The 19,874-nt window shown below is 45.3% G+C and overlaps 1 long non-coding RNA gene and 1 pseudogene across 1 annotated transcript; both read left to right on the top strand.

The window, feature by feature from the left end:
* Positions 1–219: 219 nt before the first annotated feature.
* Positions 220–1,344, top strand: LOC125756717 (uncharacterized). The gene is made up of 2 exons (XR_007414701.1): positions 220–1,207; positions 1,293–1,344. It is a non-coding gene; the product is annotated as an uncharacterized LOC125756717 (long non-coding RNA).
* Positions 1,345–2,662: 1,318 nt separating this feature from the next.
* On the top strand, positions 2,663–19,261 carry LOC119377682 (Golgi pH regulator-like; annotated as a pseudogene).
* The last annotated feature ends 613 nt before the right edge of the window (positions 19,262–19,874 follow it).

The following is a 19,874-nucleotide window of genomic DNA, read 5'->3' as shown; positions in this document are numbered from 1 at the left end:
GTGGTGCACACACTTCTTGGCGCTAGCCGTGGAGACAACAGCCCACGATCAATTCTTCTTCTTCGTGGTCTGCTGATCTTCGACATCCTCCGGGGCCTCAAATGTGGTAACATCCAGCGCTAGACGGTGTAGCTTCTGCACTGGCCTCTTGAAAATTTTGCCTCCCTGTAATCGGACTAAACAGACGCGCACAGCCTGTGTATGGAGTGGGTGATGTCTGGAGAGCCAAAGTAACCCCTTCCGGACGGCTGAAAGGGGCCTCGCTAGTGATGCTGTGCTCATGGATCACCGAGGCTTGAGCCTGCATTCCCGAGGCCCTCGTTTGTCGTGCCTTCAAGAAGCGCTCAATATCCAATGCCCTTGATGGCACTGAAGATGAGATGCTATGGGAGGACATCTCTAACAAGAGAGTTTCGGAAGAGAGTGCATCAGATGACGATGAATAAGTGTGTAAATAAATGTATTCAGTTTCTGTTGTCCTCGAACAATATTCGGGTGAAAACCTTTTTTCTCACGTTTGCTATTCCCAAAATACACATCGAACTATATGCGGGTTTTTACGGTAATATGCACACAGTAACAGTAGGAACGAACCAACTGATGCGAACTGTGTCCTGTAATTACAGTTGAACCCTTTATAAGAGACAGTGATGTAAGAGACAAGTGGTTATAAGAGGCACCACTGTGCCTAACAGTGAAATAGGGGTTGATAAGAAAATGAGGATGTGGCACCCTGCTTATTAGAGACACCTCATGTAAGGGACAAGAACTGCTCCCTAGTGTGTTTCTTATAAAGGGGTTCAGCTGTATCACCAAATGGCAGCACTCTATGGGAACCTGCTTGAACTCATCAGGGAATAGCTGGCAGTGAACACACACCTAGAAACATGTTTTTCTTCAAAATGAAGGCGTTTATAACAGCACCGACTTTTGAATTCCAACGACAAAATTTGGCTGGGATATTCATAGCTCTGAGGCCTGGTCCAGGCACCTTTTAATTGAAACTATTCATTTGCATTTAGAACAGTGTCTTGCATGTATTCTAATTTTTCCTGAGTATTTGTTAATTTACAAAAAAGTGTGATTGTCACATTGTTTGCATGCTTTTTGTTTACTTGCAGGTTATGTCCAAGCATGGAGGAGGTTTTTCTTGCTCTGTGGGGCTACCTGCCACTGCATTTTGCTCTTACACTGTGACGTCCTATGTGTTCTTTTTTTTTTCTTTTGTTTTCTGTAAATAAAGCATTAAGAAAAGTGCATAATTTGACTTCCTTTGTTTGCAGTTTGCGTAGGCTTTTTTTATCTTTGGTTTTCTGTAAATAAAGCATTAAAAAAAGTGCATAATTTGACTTCCTTTGTCTGCAGTTTGCGTAGGCAGCCGGACAACAGTATGATGATCACATTTGGTGATTAGCGACAAGCCAGACTGCACAGCAAAAGAAAGGTAGACTTGTTTAATAAACAATACAACACAACAGTATGATGATCACATTTGGTGATTAGCAACAAGCCAGACTGCACAGCAAAAGAAAGATCTTTATGATGATGGCTCGAACATTTGCTACTGTACACAGTGTGTGCTGCAGTGTTGGGCCAGCTAACAAGACGCGAGTTGGAATTCTGCTGTTATTCTGAACGTGACTGCTATGCAAGATAATTGGGGCTGTATTGCCTGCCTATTCTTTTAGCCTAATTTTATTTATTTCGAAATTCCTACAAAGTGACCATTTCTGGTGATAGCAGGGCGTTGTACGAGCCACTGATGTAGGACAAGAAGAATTAGAAAGAAACAAGTTGTTATAAAAGATCGTCCGTGCGCCACGGATGCAGACAAGAGCTACGGATACACTTTCATGTACCTCATTCAAAATAACTTGAGAAAAATTGAAGTCAAACAAAGTTTTACTATAACTGAAATTTGGGCGAGTTTGTAGGTGTTTACATCCCCTTTTACATGCCAACATTGCTGAAAAGTCACTTTTTAAAGGTAATGTTACAATTTTATTGATTTCACCTAAGTGAAGCTTTAAATAATTGGCTTATCTTAGTGTGATACTAAATGGAACACCATTTTCTTTACTGTTTGACTTTCGTTTTAGTGAGATTACTAATGCTTTACTAGCAGGCAGCGATGCTGGCCAGCTGTTTGCACAAAAGAGAGAGGCAAACTAATTTATAACATGTATATTATGACAGGACGGATTGGGCAGCTTACTGGGACGTTATATATAGGTCCGGAAAGCGAACACGTTCGCTTGCCCTCGCGTGATTGGCCAAAATCGCGCTTGCGTCACCAAATGAGCGGTTCGGACCATTCACACGAGGGCAAGTAAACGGTTAGCTTTCCAAACCACCATGGAGGAAGGAAAATGTTCCAAACCGTTGTAAGATAGCGCTCCTTGGTACACATTCTGGCAACATTCTTATGCGATTTAACACGTATGCAACGGATCGTGTGAGCGTGGCAATGTATTGAAAAGGGCCGCCCACGTAAACTGTCATTACTTATGGCACAATTGTTTTCGTTGATCCCAGACTCACGATATCCTTGCCATGGCTTAAAAATGGAGAGAAAATAAAGAAACAATAAATCCTTAAGATGTATGACGTGGCAGCGAGGGAACCGAAACCATAAACCTCGTCTGAAAACGTCGCGAAAGGAGCGGTCGCCTGGCGACACTGGTGTCAACATTGCCGAGATTCGATTGTCTGCATTTGGCTGGCGGTGTTGACGAGCCGAGGAACGTCCGTCAAAATGCGGTGTTTGAGGTTAAGCAAATATACGCGCCCTTGAAAGACGAGATACGACTGCTCTTCACGAAGTTTCGGGTGAATTCGACGCTGAACCATGTCGCTACTAACGGATTTTTTCGTTGTGACCGTGTCGCAAGTACGTCAGCGTTCTTACGTGTCGCTACCGTTTGTCTTACTGATCCTAGTACAGTGGTGAAAAAAAAATTCGGCAGATCCCGCGTACCGTGGGAGTCGATGTTATGCGAAGCATGCGGTGGGTAGGTTACTGTGGTGTAACTGTTTTTACTGAGCGACACGTTACAAAATGGCGCTAAAGATTTGTGTAAATTTTATACGCACACATATATATGTTGAAGAGCCGCATATGTGTTATATGACCAGTTGTTTACGGTTGGGTAACGCTGCCAATGGCAACGTGGGTATTACCAACACCGGAAGCGGTAAGCTGATATCAGTGGCGGATCCAGGGGGGGGGGCGATTGGGCGATCGCCCCCCCCCAAAGCTATAAGCCAACCCAACCCCCCCCCCCCCCCCCCGCTTTTCACCTCACCGAAGGCCATTTTTCAGAACGTAGAATTTTTTCAGGTGGTCGCTGTGTCTATCCCAATCCGAGACTAGGGAAGCACCCCTCACACAGCCCAGCGCTTTTGTTAAGAGCGAAACAGGCTTTCTAGAAAAGATTTCTTCTGCGTCCTGCATCTTTCAAATAGGCACCGACGAGCACAAGCCTCAACTATTTTGCTAAAGCAACTGCTGCCTTTATGGAAGCGAGCTAAAGTTTCCTCCCCACTCCCAGGGCCATCAGCTCTTCAGCAAAGCGAGGGGTCTTCAAATTCTGCCATCTTTTTCTCAGAGACAGGAGTCTGTTCTGTGTCATTCAAACTGGCATCTTTCGTCCCACCACGGCCGGGCTAGACTGCACGTGCGCGCTTGAGCGCGCACGTGCAGTCTAGCCCGGCCGTGGTCCCACAAAGCGTGCAGAACAAGTTACCTTTTAGGCAACCTTCAGCGGCTGGTCCAAAAAAAAAAAAGAAGGAAGGCAGGCAGTGGTGCTGTGAATTATATTCGCCGAAGTACCGAGCAAGCCTCCGAGAGCACGTGCGCGGGGTATAATCGAGCGCGACTCCGAAAGCTCCGTTTGACCGTCCTTAGGCTGCGGAGATAGAAAGGGCATTTTCTGGCAACACGACCGGCCAGAAAAAAAGGCAATGGGGAGGAGGGGGCGGGGTAACAAATGGAGGCTTACTCCGAAACTACGTTCAAGGAATACTAGAGCTCGCCGTTGTGGGAATACTCATTTATCGAGCAGGTGGCCTGCCCTTCCCTCTTTCACCCTCCTCTTACCAACAACACTGATACGTGTTCCCCAATGTTTAGCGGAAATATGCGAAATTTTAGATAATGAAATGGCACTGAGCAATGCAACTGAGAACAAAAATAATGAGCATTTGGTTACTAACGTGAAGTTTTAAAGTTGGGCAACGCCCCCTTCCCCCCTCTCCCCCCCCCCAACAACCAACCCCCCCCCCCCCAAAGCAAGCGCCTGGATCCGCCCCTGGCTGATATGTAGTGCTTATACGTGTCCCGAGAACGCACGCACCTTTCACGAACCTGTGTGCATGTTTGCAAGAAGTTCCTGACAGTTCTTGAACAAGGGCATCATCACCGTGATCAGTGAGCACCAGCAGCTGGTCATGACTTGTTATAGGATCCGGTCGTGATCGTGGTGACGAGGGGTCCATGTGTAGTGAAGTATGTCGTATAGTAGAGCTGTTGGAATTCTGGATGCCTCGGTCATTTCGTCGACAAATTGTCTGTCGACAGAGCCAGCGACATGTCGGAACCTGAAGCCACCCTTCACGTTGGTGAGCATAGGCGTGCGCAGGGTTCCCTTTCAAGGGAGGGGGGGGGGGGGCAAGGTTCGTTGCAGCGCCCCCCCTCCCAATTATGTCAATGTATGGCGCTGACATTGCGCCCCCTCCGTGTCTCAGCGCCCCCCCTCCCTATTATCTCAATGTGGGGGGCTGACTTTGCCCCCCCCTGCCCCCCTGTGCGTACGCCTATGTTGGTGAGGTATAGGCCGTCGAGGCTGGTAGGCCTGGATAGTGCTACGTAGACCAACATCAGTGGATGGTGTTTGTCGTATTCGTAGACTACCTGGGCGTATGTTGCCTACGTAGCCTAGTCTACAAAGCGGCTGTCAATCAATCTGGCATCATCCTCTGTCAGCATGAGGCCATCGCCCAGCCTCGTAAGAAATGAAGAGGAGACTGCGCCGTTCTGGTGGGCGAAGTGCACATTACGGTGCGGTGATGTGGATATCATATGTAACTTTCGTTAATGTATTCCTCCGGGGTCGATCTGTGCTTCAATATAGCTTGCTGAATCATAGGAACAATCATGCAATGCTTATTAGACTGCTATAAAAGCGGAGCCAACCCTGTAACTACAGACGTTAATCTGATATGACCCCTGTATCGTAGGAGTACACATCGTAGGGGTATCATGTAGTGTTTATTGCTTTTTTGTAAAATTAGATAGCCAGCACCACAACCACAATTGACGTTGCACCGATATTATGCCTGCGTAGGCTGTTTTTCCAAACCAGTTTATAGACCTGGCGTGGCTCAGTGGTAGAATACCTGATTGCCACGAAGAATGATTGGGTTCGATTCCTGCTGGGATCCTAATTTGCACTCTTTCCATTCGTTGAGTCAACGCTCCAGATGTTGGTTTTCCTTAACGCTCTAGCATTTAAGTTACCAGTGTTCTCGCCGTTCCTGGGTAGATATAAACTGTCAATCACCTGTGGCGCATACCCGTACACCGCGGCCCGTGATAAACGGGTATGTGCCACACGTGTCTAGGGGAAAGGGTTTGACGACGTACACGACAGGAATTTAACGTTCTTCATGTCATGAACCGGCAGTCATATTCGTCAAATCCTCTTACACTCCCATGCAAATTTTGGTCCACACCAAGTTAAGGAGGCGACCATGAGAGCACCCAGACGTAGGCGGCTAGATAGATAGATAGATAGATAGATAGATAGATACGTAGATAGAAACGCTCAAAGTGCCAGAGGTTCGCTAAGAAATGCTTCGCATTTAATACGTTGAACCGGCAATGTCACTGGAGCCGTTTCGACAAGAGGGCTTTTCTTCGTCAGGGCAGCGACCCAGGCATCACAGCTGCACGTAGCTTCCGTACCGGCGATTAAAAAGAAAGAAAGAAAGAAAAGAAAATGTGTCCATCGTGATTGAGTAAACTATTATTCACTGCGAAAATCGCACTTCAACCTAAGTGGTGTCAACTTGCCACTTCAGTAGCAGCTGTTTCAGTGAAGCTGAGTCAACTCTGTGGTTCTGCATCTGTGGAGAAGTTTTAGTTGAATGAGGCCTGCGCATGTGTGTATCGCGTTGATCGGGATTTGTTATTACAGTTTCTGGGTAAATGAGGGCTTCCTTTTATGCGGGGCCAGTAATGGGTGCGCTAAGAGCAAGGAAACTCGTCAGCAGGTGTAATAAGACTGCCCTTGGACCAGCTAGTAAACAGAACTGTGCTTGTAACGTGGAATATGTCTTTAATGCCGCCACCAACGTGCGGATTGATTGCCTACTTGGTTACCCTCTGTATTGGTGCGTTATTTATACAGATCTAAGGCAGAACTGAGTGTTGATATTGTATTGATGCTAGACTGATGCATTACGTTTGGCGTTCAACACTTCAAAACTTACCTTTCAGGTGTTGTTCTTTGCGGGCGGCTGGGTATTCTTTATGAAGAAGTTGTTCAAAGACTATGAGGTAACTTATGCATGCATACAATAGAAATTGTTCATAATAAAAATGTCAGTATGGCTGTTTGATGATGTAGGCAGAAGTGAAACGCAACATGGTCGCAACACATCAACATAAAGCTATACAAATTGGTTGTTCACGTGTACCACTTTATCAGCATGTTCCCTGAATGTGGCTCTCGGCTCCATGATTCTGTTATGGGCAAAACAACGGACTGAGCTGCGAAAGTAAAGCTCTGGTTTGCCTTGATGCTCACCCACATTGACATTTCTCCCTTTCTGCTGCGTCATCTGAAAATTTTATTATATCTTTGTGCCGGGCTAATTCACCTGACACTCGTACCTGCACACTGAGAAGTTGAATACTGTTCAATGGACCTTTTTTCATGGGTGCTTTCTGCGCATGCGCACTGGAAATACTTCGATGGCACTACCCCGAAACATTTTTGGTGGCGCATGGCCTCCAAAACCTGCCGGCGCCTGGTCTCGGAGGCCATGGGAGCAAAGGAATGCACAAGCTCCCACGCTGTCGCGTCGACCGGCAAGCCACCGTATTTGCTTTTAGCTCTCGCCGATAGAGGTGCTGTACCTAATCGTGAAAAACGTCCATTCGCTTCAGTGCTATGGACGCTGCAGTGACAACTCAACTTGCAAAACTGGTCGCTCACAGTGCAACAAAAGTCGCACAAAAACAATATAAACCATTCCTTTTCTTGAATAAAGCTGAATAATTTCAAAACTCTTACGAATTTAGAGTTAACTCATAAAAAAAAATGGAGGCATACACCTCTATAGGCAACTTGAGAAGAACGCCATTGTTCTGTACGCAATTACTGCTGCTTGTTCACAGAAGTTGACACATATATATGTTTTTATGAAATGCTGAAGTAATGCCAACATTTCAAATCAATTTTTAAGGCAGAGCATTGGCTAGCCTGATCCCACTTCACTGATATGTTTTGTCCACATATGTGGATGCTGGAATACAAAGGGTTAAACCTCAACATAGTTAAATCTCATCATATTGATCATCCTTCCACCTCGTCTTAAATGATTTTTAGCAGGTGCAGATATTAACACACCAGAATTTCTACTTGTAGCTTATCGCATTGTTTTTAGGCCTTCGTTTTGAACAGTCTACTCAGTGTTTTACAAGAAAGCATTATGTCATGTTCCTGTACCGGATATTTTGTAATATTTTGATTTCTGTGTGTTCCATGCAGGTTCATCATCTGTCTGTGCAGCTACTGTTTTCTATAACTTTCTCACTGTCTTGCACAATGTTTGAGTTGATCATATTTGAAATCCTGGGCTTCCTCGATACAAGGTAAACACTGAATTTCTAGCCTGCATTTTCATTTATGTGATCAACATAGAACGTAATACTGAAAGACAAAAAAGTCTGATAAAAAATTTCTGAATTGCGGAGAAACATCACATAGATTCGTTCCCTGTGATACATTTTGTGACAGCAGTATCTGCAAAGACAGAAAAGGTGTACAGTTTTTCATATAACCAGTTTTACAAATAAAATTGCTACACATGGTATCCCTGTTAACATTGGCCAAGTTACCAAAAATGGGGGTACAAGGGCAGAACCAACTGCATGTTGTCATCAGAAGTCTTCCACAAACAGTTTTTGTTATATTTGCTAATTAGCTGAAATTGATTAGATGGTTTGATAACTGTTGGTGTAATGACATAAGTTTTGATGCAAAAGCATTTGAATTTAAAAAAATGTGCTCAATAGTTTCCAGCCTGCATTTTCTCAGTGGTGTTTGAATGGTCAAAGCATTGTGTAGGGCTGTGTAAAGATTTTGGACTAGCACTGGCAAAATGTTTTAAAAAATCATTCAAAACACTTTATCTGGAAGCTTTTTTTGTTGTTGTTAGGCTTTGTATCTTATCAAAATGCATAAACTTCCACTGCATAGATTGTGTTATTTGCTGCTGCGGAAACCACACAATGCCTCTCTATTTGATGTGAGGCGCAAACTGATAGCATTGTAGACCAGATGTAAGAAGAGACATTTGTCCTCATTGGCTGATGCCAAATAATCTAACATGCATGTACCAAACGGGAAGGCACTTGCATGCTAGTGATGCCTTCTTGAAGCTCCTTGTGAAGCTACACACCTACTATACATGATTGTGAAGTGTGTACAAGATTGGTAATACACAAGGGGCCCCAAAGTTAGAAACTGTCAGGGGGGCTCCCATACATGATGTTAACGGGAGAAGAAACAAAATATGTATCATTCAGAGGTTACGGTATCTTCGGTGAGAAAAAAAAATGCACAGTGCGAAAAAACGAAAGTGAAAATGTTGCTCTTGTTCTGATACCTCATATCAATAATATCTTGGTCCATCTTAGCTAGGACACATTGTGTAACACTGTGAAAGATGGTGCATCACTTAAAGGGACACTAAAGGCAAATAACAATTTATGTCAGAGTGAAAAGTGAATCTTTGATAGCACCTAAAACGTCAGTATTATCAGCAGCAGTGCCCTACTGATCGAGAAATTAGGGTAAATGTAGGACACGATATGCGCCACTAGTGTGACATTTTGGAACGAGCCTGATGATGTCAAGAGTCCCGAGTACAATTAATCACTAGCAGTCAAACTACTTATAATAAAAAAATAACATTCTGTACATTGCAAGACGTAATAAAATGCTGCTTTTGCTTTTTTGTGTCATTCAGGAAAAAAAAGAACTGGGCATTACGAAGGAAATTGGCGCGGGTCGTTTAAAAGTTCCATTTTCGCCGGGCTGCGCGCCGTCGCGTCTCAGTGGTAGTTTCGTTATCATGTACTGTTGCGTGTGCTTTGCACGCTCATGAAAGTAGCTGTAACAGAAAGTTCAACAAAATTCCGCGTGCCTGTTATGTTGCCGGGTGCCTGAATGATGTGTGCCGCTTGAGCAACAGCAGCTGCAGCAAAGAAACCAACATGACTTTCCAATGGGTGCTGCAAATAAACCCCTACGCCGAAGTGGCCGAGTGCCATGCCTCTGTGACAGTGTGCTAAACAACCAAGAAATCTGCAGTGCCGTGCCTCTGTGACAGTGTGCTAAACAACCAAGAAATCTGCACTTTTGTGCAGAGGATTACGAGATCAACCACAACTTGGGCAAGGCTTGTAATGCGCCCTTCAGAGCAGAAACCGCAGTAAAGGCGGGCAACGTTGGGCAAGGCAAGTGCTAGGTGTGGAGGCCATTTCCAGGCAGGCGATTTGAAGTGCGCTAATGCTGTGCAGACCACTAAAATGTTATTTTCTTTCAAAATAAGCATTTTCTTGGCATGAAACAAGCACTAAGAGGTTTCTGGAACGCTATTTCATCTATCAACGTCGACTTAACATTTGCCTTTAGTGTCCCTTTAATACCCGTGTCACATGGGCGTTTGGAAGGCCTTCCAACCGATAGTCTATTGACTCAATGGTCAAGCACGATCTGCTACGCAGGGGTTTCGAAGGCCATCTAGTCAACGGAGCACCCCACAACTCCATCAAAACTTCGATGGCTATTGAGTGACGGAAGCAGATACAGTGCAAACATGCTCTCTCGTTCACCGTGTGCTCGTACTCGCGATTAGAAAAATTTAACCAGTATGCTTTAAAAGCAGTATATGTGATCTTTATGAAATATTCAATAAAGCATGTTGCTACTTGAAATGTGCAAATTGCACATACTCTCGAAAACAGCAACGTGCTTGTCTTCATCGTGCCGTCTGGCCATGTCTCACCCGCCACAGTTTCACTGCTCAAGAACTTGAAAACTAAATACGCAATCATAACTACGAATAAACTATTTATTGAAATGTTCAAACAAAACAACAGATTTATTTGTGACTTTAAGTGTATTTATCTTATTTAACCTTTGTTGACATGAATACAAAAATAAAGATCCGCAGCGCCACACCATTTTTGCGAGAAACGCCCGAACCACTCAATGGCCATTCAAAACTGCTGTGTTGCAGCGCGACAACTCCATCGACTCGATAGAGTTGTGGCGTTTCGATGGCCATCGACTGGATGGCCTTTCAAAAGTGCCCGTGTGACACAGGTATAAGGCACCTTTGCGTGTGTATGTGCTCATGTGTGTGAGAGAGGGAGAGCTCATTCCTTTGTTCATGTTTGCTACTCATAACTTTTTTAACCATGAATACGTACAAACTTGCTCTCAGCCTTATGTCATTCTGACTTGCTTCCTGCAGTGTCAACCTTTGCCTTAATGGGCTATCCTAAAGGAGGCATTGGTGTTTATAATTGCATTGTGATTGTGTTATCACACTTGTGTTATCCATAGTGGCCATGCATGCACATGTATTTATCATTATTGTTTATTTTTCAGTTCTCGGTATCTACACTGGAAGCTTGGATTGTACGCCATTTTTGTTTATGCTGATAGTGTTTCTTCCATTTTATATTGGCTATCTTATAATCAGCAATGCACGTTTCGGTGAGTATGCGGCCTCAAACTCATTTGCGCTGTCCTGCGCGCAGAGTGCACAATGTATCGAAGCGCTGCCTGCCTTGCCCTGCTGAACAGTGGCGGGGCTTTGTGCATGTGCGCGCGTGTCTGTGTGAGCGTGTGTTTAGTGCCGTGCGCGACGTCGTTCTTGAACAGTGGGGTGCCTTCGGTGTCGCTAATGGTTCCGGGAACTTTGGGGTGACCCCTCACCATGGTGTGAGGCGACGCCACGTGTGAAGCCACAAACCACTTCTTTTCCTCCTTGTAACAGGCCACGAAGGAGGCCCGGACTTTACGCTTCAGTCTGCCCTTGTCTGCCCAAGAATTCGCACCGCTTTTTTACGGGGTCAAGTGCTCTTTCCAACTTGTTTGTGCCATTGCTTTGTGTTCCTATAACCCAGTCAGCTAATTAAAAGTTTTGGTTTAAAGAAGTTAATAGTACTATTCAACCTGTCATTTGGCTGGCTAGTGACACGCCTTTTCTGATTCCGTTGGAAAAGTCACCGCGAGGCCAGCATAGCAAAAAAGCGAAGTCTTCTCCCATCGGCCGCCAGCATCACATCCACCGGCAGTGCATACGTCACTACAGCAAGACCATCGGTTTGCTCAAGACCACCACGTACTGCAAGGACACGACATCGCTCCAGTGATGACCTGCTGACGGCACACAGGGCAACGACAAGGTAGGCTCGTTCCATATGTCATCTATCAGCTTAGCTTCATTTACAACATACATCCGCTCTGCATGAGACACGTTGTGAAGGAAGCATGTCTGTAATGGGACAGGACAAGCTGACACAGCAGACCTCAGAGAACTGCACTGCATTAGGGCATGGACCTCCGGCGATCAACATTCGTCTGCGAAGAGTAACTACACTCTCAGCAAAAGCTCAATAAAATTATGAAACGAGATGTGAACAGCATCTCCATAGAACGGACACTGCATGGGAATGTGTCGAGGCGGCCATCCTCAAGCTATCAGGCGCGCATGAAGAGGCTGTCGACATTATCACTGCGCAGCTTCGTTCAAGCTATGAGTGATATAAGAACATTTCCGACAAGTACACTGCTTTCTTGACTGCCACGGAGACACAGGCAAGTCGGAAAGAGCTCAATATGTTAAGTGCCGTAGACCGCGGATCGAGACACTATAGTGAAAGAGATGTTGCGCAAGACTACGGAGCAAGGACGCAGCCTCAGAGAGGAAACTGCATCGAAGCGCTCGCTATCAGTCAGCTCAAGAGTTTCGTCATTGTCACGACATTCAGGTTCCTCGACTATGAGCATAGCTGCAGCACAGGCGTGTGCGCAGGCAAACGCCGTCAGAGCCAGTGCAGCTTTCATCCGTAGAGAAGCTGCGCTGCGCCTTGAGAAGCCAAGATTGATGCAGAACTAGAAATCTTGCATCACAAAAGAGAAGTAGCCGTCGCAGAAGCGCAAGCAAATGCTTTGGAGGCAGCTGCGGAGCAGGATGGCGGGGAGGGGTCACAAATGATGCCTTCCATTGACCCAACGTCACGGACCGTGAGCTACATAACTGAATAGGAAGACTTAAATGTCGGGAGGTTTCAGTCGCCTCAGCCAACTGTTGACTCTCTGACAACCGCAAGGAAAATGACAGCGTGCTTCCAGGAGCTGCTGTAGCTCACAAGAGTCCGACAGGCCTTCACGTCATTCAACCTCCGTCTATTCATGAGGTAACACCCGATGGTTCAAACACGGAGCTAGCTGGTGTCCTCAAATTCATGTGCTGAAGAGATCTTGTTTCGGGTGGCCTCAACAAGTTTGATGACCAGCCCGAAAATTATCGCGCCTGGAAATCATCATTCAAAGGTGACACACGGGATCTGGCTCTCTTCCCTCAGGAGGAGTTAGATCTGCTTGTCAAGTGGCTTGGCCCAAGGTCTTCAACACAGGCACAAAGGCTCAAATCTGTGCAGATGGAAGATTTTGCGGCAGGTTTGAACACCGTGTGGAAGAGGTTAGAAGGCACCTATGGTTGCCCTGAAGTGGTGGAGAATTCTTTGCTCAAACGACTCGAAGATTTCCAGAGGGTGCTTACCGAGATGCCTTAAAACTTCAGGAGCTTAGTGACCTTCTCCTTGAACTTGAAAGTTGCAAAAACGGACCCACATTTGCCAGGTCTCGGGTACCTATACACTGCAAGAGAAGTGAATGCTATTGTCGCAAGCTCCCTCCCAGTCTGCAGGAGAAATGGATGTCGGCAGGGTCAAAATACAAAAAAGGAACGTCACACTGCATTTCCGCCGTTTTCCTTCTTCTTAGAATTCATAATGAATGAAGCCGGTATGAGGAACGACCCATGTTTTAAGCTTTCGCGCGATATGTCTGCTGACTTCAGTGCAAGGAAAGAAGAGAAGAACTCTAAAACAAGGCCGAAAGCAACTGTCTCCACAAAGAAAAATGAAGTTGACTCCACTTCAGCGAATACATTTCAGGACACTGTCCCAAACGGGCAGCCAGATCAGGCAAAGAACTCAGTGGACAAATGGTGCCTCTTCCATAAGAAGCCTCACCCTTTAGAGAAGTGTTGCGCCTTCCGAGAGAATGTTTGGGAAGAAAGAACGGAATTTCTCAGGCAGCAAAGAATCTGCGTGCACTGCTTTTGGTCGCACAGTCACACCAAAGCGCAATGCCAGGCGATCTTGAGGTGCTGCGTATGCGACAGTGGTGACCACGCTACAGCCTTACACATTGCATCGCGATGTTCATCACTCTTGAGTGTAACCGCCTGCAACGTGAGCGCAGCAGAGAGTTTTGAGAGATGGGTAGCATCTACACATACTCATGAAAACAGCTGCACGTGGGCATTCAACCCACCACATGCTTCTCATATATGCGGAGCGTGGGAGCGGATGATTGGCATCACACGCCGTATCCTTGACTCTATGCTCATTCAGAACCCGCACCATCACCTTACGCACGACATGCTTGCGACATTCATGGCAGAAGTGTCCGCCATCATCAATGCCAGGCCCTTAGTCCCCATATCATATGACCCTGAAGATTCCTATCTTCTCACTCCAGCAACTCGCCTGACACAAAAACAGGGGAACAACACGTCAGTTCCTGGAAGACCAAACATAGACAACCTATACAAGCAGCACTGGCAACAAGTGCAGGGCCTCGCTAATGGTTTCTGGAAGCGCTAATGCACCACCTTTCTCTCAACTTTGCAGCAACGGAGGGAGTGGCAAGAAGCAAAGCCTAACCTAAAGAAAGGCGATGTCATCTTGTGAAAAGATAGCCAGGCCGGCCGCAGAGACTGGCCTGTGGGAGTCGTGACACAAAAGTTTTTCTTGCACAGATGGAAGAGTGCGAAAGATAGAGGTCAAGGCAGTTAGGAATGGAGCTGTGAAGACGTTTTGCAGACCCGTCACGCAGGTTGTGCTTCTTGTGTCGCCATGATATACAGTTACAGTGTTGTGCAACGGGAGCTGACATCAGACGGGGAGTGTACTGTGTGCAGAGTGCACAGTGTATCGAAGCGCCGCCTGCCTTGGTCCTACTGAACAGTGGCGGGGCTTTGTGTGTGTGCACGCGTGTGTGTGTGAGTGTGTGTTTAGTGTTGTGCGCAATGTCATTCTCGAACAGTGAGGTGCCTTTGGTGTCGCTAATGGTTCTGGGAACTTTGGGGCGACCCCTCGCCACGTGTGAAGCCATGAACCGCTCTTCCTCCTCCTTGTGCCAGGGCGCGAAGAAGGCCTGGACTTCACGATTCAGTTTGCTCTTATCTGCCCAAGAATTCTCACCGCTTTTTACTGTGTCAAGTGCTCTTTTCAACTTGTTTGTGCCATTGCTTTGTATCCCTATAACCCAGTCACCTAATTAAAAGTTTTGGTTTTAAAGAAGTTAATTGTATTCGACCCGTTATCTGGCTGGTTAGCTACACGCCTTTTCCGATTTCCTTGGAAAAGTCACCGCAAGGCCAGCATATGTGCACTTTTCGTTGCTTGCCTGTGTATGTAAGAGACATTAATTGTTCGGAATTTGGTAAAAGCTTGACTAGATTCTATAGTAGCTGTCAATGCAGAATTTAACTCGAGGGCAACAAGACTCTACTATAATGTAAACACAACACCATTTCTGACAGTGTATTTAATCATTCAATAGGTCAATAAATCAGTCACTTAGTCAGTGACTCAGTCAATCAATAATTTTCATTTCACCAGTTACTACATACAAAATTTTCGCTCCTGCATTCAGCCAGCAACAGAAGAACTCGTATAGTTGCCGTTTAAAAATAAACACTATTAGTTTGTGGAAGAAAACCTTTGGGCAATATGTTACTTTATTTGACTGTACCGTTTGTTAGTTTACCATATGTTTGGTGAAAGTTACTCATGCACACCTGTTTAAAGCAACTAGACTTAATGTAGCCTCCTCCCATTTACCAAATAACTGTGCAGCCCGCACTGAGGTGCTAATTTGTTGATGGCACAGCTAACAACTATGCCATGGCAGGTGGTCTAGCTAGATTAGATATAATTTATTCTTTACAATGGACATATAGATACAATTTATTCTTTACAATATACATTGATGTGTTGTATTTAATTGTACCTTGACAGTGAGAGTTATTTATGGCTGTTAATCTATTCCTGTTTTGTGCTTATGCGTAGTGCGAGCAAGGCTCGTCAAACCGCTTGCACTTGGCGCATGGGTGGTGTTCATCTATTTATTCTGGAAGATTGGCGACCCGTTCCCGATCCTAAGTCCAAAACATGGTATGCCTCCTCTTGTTATTTTCACCTTCTCACTTACTTCTTGGCTATAATTAAGGTTCTGCATATCAGGAAACATCTAATAAAATCTGAAAAATGTACCCTGCTAAAAAGGCTTACAGCTTGGATTCCTCAAGAAGCTCCGAATGTCAAGATCCTCAGTTTCACTGACAAAATTTGTACCATGAAGACATCCACAGAAAAACGGTAGTGTCAGAAATGCATTCTTTGTGGCAAACTCCTCATGCAACCTGCTGATCAAGCTAAGGTTCTTAAAAAAAACAAACACGGTCTACTCTCTTGCACGATGTGTCTGGTAATCTTGTCTACAGCATGCTTGATATTGGGGATTAGGAGAAGCACCGTGAAGTCATTAGCATTTTCTGAAAGAACTGTGGTGCTGTCACATAAAAGCAGTCATGACTCTCACCACAACCGCGAGTCTTTATGGCACTTTGCTGAGGTTGTTAGCTCAAAAATGAGAAAGGTGCTTCCAGAAGTATCTTACATGTGCAGTTATCAACAGTTCTTTCTAGAGCACTACATTGTTGCACTGGATTGCAGCGAAATCCATTTCTCAACATTGCTGACCGATGGAGGAGCAATGCTTGTGACCATTGGAAGCCACTGGGGTGGTCAGGCAACACAGAAAACTCAGCATGGTACCTGGGACTCAGTAGTCTCACATTATTATTCTTTTTCGCTCCGCAGCAGTGTTCTAGAGTGCTCCAGACTATAGGCCATTCTCTAGACCATAGGTTTGTCAGAATAAACGAAAACTCACTTGTATGCACCCTCAAAATAGTATATTTTTTGCTTAGGGCTTGCTCTTACTTAGACTTACTCATATTTTACTCAGGTGGATTCACTCAGGCACTCACGATTGGTCCAAGTCTGAATTAGCTTGAGCAGGTTCATTTGTAAGTGAGGTTGCCGAGTTTTGTTCCTAGATGGAAGTGTGGATGCTTGTATGTGTGAGCACTTTTTTGAGCTCTTGTCAACAGTGCATTACACTGCCTTGCTCCCAAGACTGTTCTCAGAAGCACAGATGTGTGCTGTTAAAAATCATTCAGCTTTAGCTTACTGAAGAATGGCATGGCTGAAACTGCCCCACCTTTGGTATACTGCATTCACTCTACTGGCCTTCCATGTTTCTAGGGCAACTGTTGAAACATTGTTCTCAGTAGACGACCTTAGATTGCTCATGCACATAATTGTTCACAGAATTCTGGGTTATCAGGGTCTCAACAGCTGAGTTGGTGGCGCCATTTTGTGTTGCAGAGTAACATGAATTTGTGTGCATTTATTTATTGATTATGTTGACAGTGGTGGTTATTTACTGCTGCTTGCCTATTCTGTTGTGTGCTCGTGTGCACACAACACATAATCTTGTTTCGCAGATTCCTGCCCATGCATAAACACTAGAGCTGTTGCAGTAACCGACTGTATTTGCAGTAAACAACTTGGAAAATGCAGAACATTAACTTTATCATGCACAAATTTGCAGCAGCATTTCCCTTTCATGTCTTTGTTAGGAAACGGAAGACTCAGAAAAGAGAAGCGAGCATTATTTGCCTTATACCCTGAAGGACAGATTATCAGTGGTCATTTGGAGTGATGAAATGGATACTAAGAAATGGCAAATATAGCCAGTGATGGCAGAGGCTTAGATGGGACGATAAAATTAAGACATTTCCGGGCATAAATGAATTGGCTCATTGCAGGACAGGGCAAATTAAAGTTCATTGGGAGAGGCCTTTGTCGTGCAGTGGACATCAAATAGGCTGCTGCTGGCGACGATCACTCCCAGTTTTAGTGACACATTCCCGTATGAAACGGCTCAGCAACTGCAATAATGTCGATGCACTTAACTGAGAAGTTTTGATAGTAGCCATCGTGCTCCATGCTCGTCTTTTGTGTGCATTTACTTGTGACAACTAACTTGAGCTTGGAAGTCCCACGTACTTCTTTTCTATACATTTGTGCCGCATTCTTCCTGAGCTCCTTTTTCATACAGGTATCCATTTAATATAGGATAATCATCATTATTCAAGAATACAGTAGATGAAACAAGTTAACTAGTTATCCAGAAAATAAACTACATCCTATTTATGCAGGATAACTCCAAATACTAGCACTAGTGAGCATTCAGTAATAAAGTAGAAACAATTAGTATTGGACAATACAAAATGTTGTTATATTACTATAGTTAATGAGGCAATCAGATATAAAACAATAATATCTCGAATGTTATCTCGAATGCAAACAGTCTTAGCATGTGGCTGGTTGTCTCCCGTCATCCTTGTTTTTTATGTTTTGTCTCCACACTGCATCATCACTTAGCCTTGTCGGTTCAATTATTACATCGTTAAGGCCTTGCTAATGCTAACTGGGACAAAGGCCAATACTATAAGTAATGAAAGCGTGATGTATTAAAGAATTAGTTTAAACCTTGGAGGACGTCGGCTGATCGTGTACAACGAAAAGGGGGGAGAGTTTAAAGAGTGGAGAGAAAGAAAGTGCAGGTCGGGAGCAGGAGCAAACTCAGGCACCTCGTTGATTGGTGTGCATGCAGGTGATATCACGCACTGGGGAAGGAGGAGATGAGGTAGGCAGCTGCTAGCTGCCAGTGCCCTATCTGCAACAAACAACGCTTCCGCATAGAGTGCAGCCACTTGGTTAATATCCTAGAATGACAGAAAGTGGAGCTAGTTGTTACAGATTCATGATAAAAGAAGGTAGGTGTGCAAACATGGACACAAGAGACAAGAGCAAGACAACACAAACATGTTGTGTTGTCTTCGTCACAAGTGAAGTGTTTACGTCGTCTCACACAAGTGAAGACATAAAGACAACACAAACATGTTTGTGTTCTTTGGTCTCTTCACTTGTGTCTGTGTTTGCCACCTACCTTCTTTTATCATGAATCTGTAACAACTAGCTCCACTTTCTGTCATTCTAGGATATTAACCAAGTGGCTGCACTCTATGCGGAAGCGTTGTTTGTTGCAGATGGGGCACTGGCAGCTAGCAGCTGCCTACCTCATCTCCTCCTTCCCCAGTGCGTGATATCACCTGCATGCAGGCCAATCAACGAGGTGCCTGAGTTTCCTCCTGCTCCCCGACCTGCACTTCCTTTCTCTCCACTCTGGGGTGCTATGGTTACAAGATATATACTCTACCATGTTGTCATTTGGCATTGTGAATGGCACAGAGGCTGCCACTTCGTGTTTATGATGACGGGCCCATTAGGCTTTGTGATTCAGAAACGGAATGAGGGTAGGCTGCAAATGATGCAGAAACTATCGCCGACGATGACTATTTTCTTTGACGGTTCCTGCCACAATTTCTTTTGCCGGTTCCTCTCAGGCATACTCTCGATTGAGCAAGTCATCAGCCGTGTAGGTGTTGTTGGCGTCACACTCATGGCTGTACTGTCTGGATTCGGTGCGGTCAACTACCCGTACACCTCTATGGCCTACTTTATGAGGTAGTGGCTGCTGAAATCGTACATAGAGCTAAGCACAAGCATGTGCCGTTATTAGAAATGGCGTTCATGTACAGTCGTCAGCAACCTTAACTCGAAACGCTCCACTGCGTGGCCTGGAAAGGTTTGACTGATGCCAGCCGCGAAGCGCTGGGCGCTGTTGCCAAGATAATAGCTCGGTATGCTTGGATAGTATGCTGCATGCTTTGGTAAAATCTCGGCAACAGAACCAAAAGCTACGCGGCGCTGGCATTGATCAAACCGTTTCAGGACACGCTGCAGAGCGTTGAGTTGAGCTTGTTGACGACTGTACATTCGAACATGAATATATAGAACCTGAAGGGGACCACAGTATTGGCCTCGAGATCTTGGAGTGGCGCCCTCTCGCGTGTGACGTCAGAGCGAGGACTCCGCCCTCAATCGCGCTGCAGCAGCCGCTGCTCCTGTATGCGGATCGTCTGCTTCAGGCGGGAACTTTGTCGAACGAAACAGCCTCGCGACGGTCAACTAACACCTGCAACGAATGTTTTCAAGTGTAATCTTGAACTTGTTTTAGTTGAGGCCCGATCGACAGGGCAAGAAATCCCACAGATGGCCTCACGAGTGCGCCGATGCC

This window comes from Rhipicephalus sanguineus, unplaced genomic scaffold (genome assembly GCF_013339695.2).
Source record: "Rhipicephalus sanguineus isolate Rsan-2018 unplaced genomic scaffold, BIME_Rsan_1.4 Seq5408, whole genome shotgun sequence".
Taxonomy (NCBI): Eukaryota; Metazoa; Arthropoda; class Arachnida; order Ixodida; family Ixodidae; genus Rhipicephalus; species Rhipicephalus sanguineus.
Note: the sequence above shows the minus strand (reverse complement) of the source record. Positions and strands in the feature narration are given on the sequence as shown.